Here is a 5,956-nt window from a genome sequence, read left to right as displayed (position 1 = left end):
GCACGCATAGCTGCGAACCTGGAAGTGGCATGAAAAGAGGCAAAAACGGCCCTAAAAGAATATGAAAATTGCAAATACAGCACGAAAACGGTGTCAAGCAATCCCACAGGCCTTTGCAAGTACAATCCCAGGAGCCCTTGCACCGACCTTTAAGGGCTGTGGAGAGTTGGGAGTTTGAGCAAGGAAGTCTGGAGGGAGCAGTTGTGGTGTTTGCAGGCTTTTTCAACGGTGTTCCCAATATATGCAATTTCACTTCAGTGTGCAGTGCCTTTGAACGTTATGCCCGCATAAGTGGGGAGTTGCCTGTAATGTGATGGTCTTCAGACTGATCTTAGGAAATCCAGGAATGTTTATCTGCAGTTCCTCTGATGTTGGGAAAGATGGAGGGCACAAGGAGAAGAAGGGGACGACAGAGGACGAGATGGTTAGACAGTGTTCTTGAGGCTACGAACATGAGTCTGACCAAGCTGCGGGAGGCAGTGGAAGACAGGAATGCCTGGCGTGCTCTGGTCCATGGGGTCATGAAGAGTCACACATTACTAAACAACTAAACAACAACAACAAATGGTAGAGAAGCATCCCTGAGAGACTGCTTGGGCATCACTACCCAGACTTCCAGTACAGTGCACAGACAAGGAGCACAAATGTAGACTAAGCTCCACTCTCAGTTCAGACAGGCTGTGGTGAAACCCAGCAGGCCTAGCATAGCCTTGCCTGTGTCTGCCCTAGAACACTTCCCAGCCTCCTCATCAATAGGCAGGGGCTCCAGACAGATGTGCAGGGGCTCCTTTGCAGATCAGTTGCTGTAAGAAGGGATCCCTGCAGCTAAGAAATTTGAAATGCTCTGATGTAAAAGCTTTAACATGATCTGATACAGACCAGTAAACAGCCCAGGGTAGTGGGGGGGAGAGGAGCTGTAAATCTGAGAATGGAAACCCATCACTTTGAACAGGCAATTGCAGTTTAGAGAGAGCAGCTTTTGGTCAAGATTGCACAAAGTCTGCCATAGTTCTCCTTCAACCGTGAAATGTCAGGCTTGTCTCGAGTATTGTTTCTCATATTTTGCTTGGTTGCTGCAAGCTTGGAGCGTTCTGATATTTTCCTCTGGAAATAATATTGTACAGCTGCTTGTGCAATCTCCAGTGTTTACAACATTTTTCCTTTAAAAGAAGCATCAAGGAGATCATCAAATACCGTATTTTTTGCTCTATAAGACTCACTTTTTCCCTCCTAAAAAGTAAGGGGAAATGTGTGTGCGTCTTATGGAGCGAATGCAGGCTGCGCAGCTATCACAGAAGCCAGAACAGCCAGAGGGATTGCTGCTTTCACTGCGCAGCGATCCCTCTTGCTGTTCTGGCTTCTGAGATTCAGAATATTTTTTTTCTTGCTTTCCTCCTCTGGTGCATCTTATAGAGCAAAAAATACAGTAGTTTCAAAGTCCTAGATGCAAACTTAGAAAGGTATTATGGGGGGGCGGGGAATGGGAGGACCTCAAAAGGGAGAGGGTTGCACTTTTCTTGTCTCCTATTGATTATAAAATAAAGTATCCCTTCCCCCATTATTTTTGTTATTATTCCTGGCCATTGGGATGTGGTTCTCTTTCAAGCTGGTAGAGTAAAGAGGCCGTTGGTGGGAAACCATCAAATGCAGCCGCTTGCCACAGCCTAATAAGAGCCGGACAATGTTCCTGAGAGCGCATCCTGTTCAATAGTTTGTTTGAAGACTGTCCCGTTTCCCTGCTTCTCATTACATTTCCCAGCATTAATTTTAGCGGGGTGGGAACTTGTGTGGGATTTGTACTTCGTTAGTGACTGATGTGATAGAAACACATTGCAGAATTCACTTCTGTGGGGGGTGGGATGGTGCTTGCAAGCAGTATTCATTTCTCTCAACAGCATTATTCTTCGATTGCCTTCTGCAGCTTTTCTTAGTGATAGGAAAGCGAGCCAATAGCTAAACATCAGCATTTCTCATTTGAAAAAAGAGCACTTTCAATTTCGGCTGGATTTTCAAGCATTTAAGAGTTGGCTATCTCTGAATGCTATTCAGCTGATGTTCAAGAAGCAATTACTGTCAGGTCCACTTCAGAATCTTACATCTAAAGCCCTGTAGCCACTTACCTGGGAACAAGCCCCATTGAACTTGGTGGGGCTTACTTCTGTAGGACTGTGCTGTAAATTAATAAACCCAACTGCTGAGTTTCTTGATTAGAAAAGTGTTGTTGTTGTTTAAACTTTGTCCTACTCTTCTGATTAGATTACCAAGAGCTTTGACTGCTGAATAAAGATCTCCCTCTTCATTTGCTATGGTCTGTGCAAATAAAGAAAACCCTAGCAAACAAAAGCAATCTAATGCCTCCCTAAGAACTGGCCGTCTGTCTAGAAAGGCTGCTATTGTTGCTGGCCTTTATATATATGCTGGCCTTTGCCAGCCTGGCACCTTCCAGCTGTTTTGGACTACAATGCCCACCAGGTTGGTGAAGGCTGCTATGCCAAGGGGCCTTGGAAGGGCTTTGATCCAAAAGCAAGGATTATAAATACTCCTTTAATAACAATGAGTCAGTGGACCTAGGAGGAGTGAGTCTCCCTGAATGCATAAGGACTCCTGAGAAGACATGTAATAGAATTGCATTGTAAAACGCTAAGTCTAACCATTTCATCTATTCCAGGGTGTCCAATACAAAAGAGAGCAGGGCTCCTGCACTTTCAGTGTGCGGTAGAGGGAACTGCAGCAGGTTCAGCTTGTCGTGCAAGCCAGGACCAATGACAATTCTTTCTTCTACGCCGCTATTCAAGGTGCAGGAGCCTTGCCCTGTTTTGCACCTGGCGACGCTAACCCATTCTAGTTTTCAAGCCATGGACTTCAAGCAAAAGTTGTGTCTTAACTTTTTTAAAAAATGTTGCCAACTTTTTTCATATTATCTCTCTATATATTTCAAGAATTTTATAAATATTTTGATAACTCCAAAGAGAGGAAAATTTAGGTGTTTGTTACATTTTGTTCTCCCTGTTCATCTGTACTTTGTGATGGTATGATCTTAAATCAAGTGTGGGTCATGCCTGATTTTTGACAGTTGACTGTTGGAGAAAAGGAACCCCTGTGATTTTGCTCTCTTCTTTTTTAAAATGTTTACTTTAAAAAATGTGTGTGTTTTTGTTTTTCGTTTGCTAAACATTTACATAATAGAGGATTCATTTAAGACGTGAGCTTTCTCCGATGCTGTACATTCTCTATTACATTGGGAATGTTTCAGACCTAATCAGTGTTACTAGTCATAAATTATATTAGAGGACAATTGTGGGTAGTTTTTTTGTAGCAGTATTGAAGAAATTTTAAGAATTAAAATGCAGAAAATATGTGGTCAGTAATGTGATGATCTACTTATTTTTAAACTTGATATTTTTTTAACTAACTGATGTAATCCATATATTTATTATCTTAACCTGTGGCACTCCTCCCCACTCCAGATCCTAAATGTATTCTGGTCACTCTGAAACTAAACTGGTGTATTGAATTCTTATAATTATTCAGTACACCATAAAGAAATATGTGTACCTGCAACATACTTCTTTTTAATTTTTTTTTAAAAAGACATATGTGTTTCAATACCTAAGCACACATTTCACTAATACAAGTGTGTATAGTAACATGCCGTCCAGTTCAGCCAATTTGTTAAATGCTCTAGCAAAACTTTATGAGTATATTCTTGTATGGAATGTCCTCAGTATATTGCAGCTTTGTTTACTTTTTTGCGTAATAAAAATTGAGAACCCAATTTGTGTGTGCTTTATGTTTTGATATAGTGCCAATATACATTATATTTGAATTTTTTTAAAGGGAATGGCAAGGCCAACATTTTAGCATACAGTGGAAGATGTACAGTGGTACCTCGGGTTATATATGCTTCAGGTTACAGTCTCCGCTAGCCCGAAAGTAGTACCTTGGATTAAGAACTTTGCTTCAGGATGAGAACAGAAATCGTGCTCTGGCGGCACGGCAGCAGCAGGAGGCCTCATTAGCTAAAGTGGTGCTTCAGGTTAAGAACAGTTTCAGGTTAAGAACGGACCTCCGGAACAAATTAAATACTTAACCCCGAGGTACCACTGTATATGTGAGTGATGTCAGAGCTTTTTAAAAATGCAATAAATAAATTCATAGGGGGCTGTTACATATTGCCAGAGTCTTGTGTGTCTTACCCAAATTATTCCTGGCAGTTTAATTTTTCAGGGGCAGCAGACACACAGTAGATGCAACGTGTCTCCCACATGGGCCTGAATACTCTAGCTGAAGTTGGCCTATACATGCAAGTGGAATGAGGCAACAAAATGCTGCAATAGGGGATTGGGCTATAGGTGCAGGATTACATTTTTGAATGCTCCCCCGTGTAAACAACTAGCACATAAAGGAGTTTGTTTGTTTGTTTGTTTGTTTGTTTGTTTGTTTAATCCAGATCACCTCATGCTGTGCTGGTTTTCTACTTGCAGGGAATTGCTTGATTTGTACGGCAGAACACTAAAAGATAGCATTATCTACCGTGGGAAGTGGGAAAGTTCACTCTGCCATAACTCTACCACCTCATTCTGATCTTCATTTCCTGCTTGTATAGAGCAGGGGTCAGCAAACATTTTCAGCAAGGAGCCGGTCCACTGCTCCTCAGACCTTGTGGGGGGCCGGACTATATTTTTTTTGGGGGGGGGGAATGAACAAATTCCTATGCCCCACAAATACCCCAGAGATGCATTTTAAATAAAAGGGCACATTCTACTCATGTAAAAACACACTGATTCCAGGACCGTCCGCGGACCAGATTGAGAAGGCAGTTGGATCACATCCAGCCCCCGGGCCTTAGTTTGCCTACCCATGGTATAGAGTAAGCTACCGTACATCCCACGGAAGATGAGAGCAGAGGGAAAGTGGTTTCTTAACTGCAAAGGAGGGCAGGAAAAGCTACATCTGTGGACTGGCCCATATCGTGAAGCTGCAGATCCATTTTTCCGCTGTGCACCCAAATCCTATGCATGTTTATTAAGAAGTCTCACAAATTTCAGTAGATTGGAGGATCACAAAAAGGCCAATTTCATAGCATCCCTTCTATTCCAGATGTCCAAGTGTGAGTGCTGTTGCTTATGTAGCAGCAGACTTGAGGGAACTCCAAAAATATTTAGGGGAGAAACACCCCAAGCAGTTCAACCTGGACTGAGTGAGGTGGGAGGGAATGGAATGGAATATCCTGGAGGAGGGCATTGAACACTCCAGGCAGCAACATTGTGTTGTGGGACTCCTTCTTTCACAATTGATTTGTAGCACTGAAAGAGTGAAAACAAAGGGTTGTATCCGACCACTCCAAGTAGACCCAGTGAAATTAATGGATCGAAGTTAAGTTTTGCCCATTAATTTTGATGGGTCTACTGCGAGTAGGACGAGCCTTGTTTACAACCCTGTGGCACCTTAAAAGGCCAACAAATTGATTATGGTGTAATGCTTCTGTGGTGCGCGGAGTATTATCCTGAATTGCAAGCGCGCTTATATTATGGTTGGGTCCAGTAGTAGATAGGTAGCCGTGTTGGTCTGCCATAGTCAAAATAAAAAAATTCCTTCCAGTAGCACCTTAAAGACCAACTAAGTTAGTTCTTGGTATGAGCTTTCGTGTGCATGCACACTTCTTCAGATCTGAAGAAGTGTGCATGCACACGAAAGCTCATACCAAGAACTAACTTAGTTGGTCTTTAAGGTGCTACTGGAAGGAATTTTTTTATTTTGATTATGGTTGGGGTGAGAGAGCTGGTAAAAGTTAAGATCCGGGGGAAATGAAACGCAGAAAACTACAGACGGTGACGGCATGCTTAACAGTGCGTAATGAGGCCGTTATACTGAGCAACCGGCATCCTCCTCGCATCCTAGGAGAGGGCCGCATTAGTGGCGGAGCTTCTGCCTCAGGGAAGATGCTTATGCCCGT

The 5,956-nt window shown here is 42.8% G+C and overlaps 1 long non-coding RNA gene across 1 annotated transcript in view; it reads left to right on the top strand.

Moving 5' to 3' along the window:
* Positions 1–3,775, top strand: part of LOC308592566 — a 280,852-nt gene extending 277,077 nt beyond the window's left edge. Inside the window, exon 2 of the long non-coding RNA XR_014010557.1 lies at positions 1,428–3,775. This is a non-coding gene — a long non-coding RNA (uncharacterized lncRNA). The remainder of the gene's footprint in view (positions 1–1,427) is intronic.
* The last annotated feature ends 2,181 nt before the right edge of the window (positions 3,776–5,956 follow it).

This window comes from Podarcis bocagei (assembly GCF_964188305.1).
Source record: "Podarcis bocagei genome assembly, chromosome: 7".
Classification (NCBI taxonomy): Eukaryota; Metazoa; Chordata; class Lepidosauria; order Squamata; family Lacertidae; genus Podarcis; species Podarcis bocagei.
The sequence above is the reverse complement of the archived record's forward strand: the minus strand, read 5'-3'. Positions and strand labels throughout refer to the sequence as shown.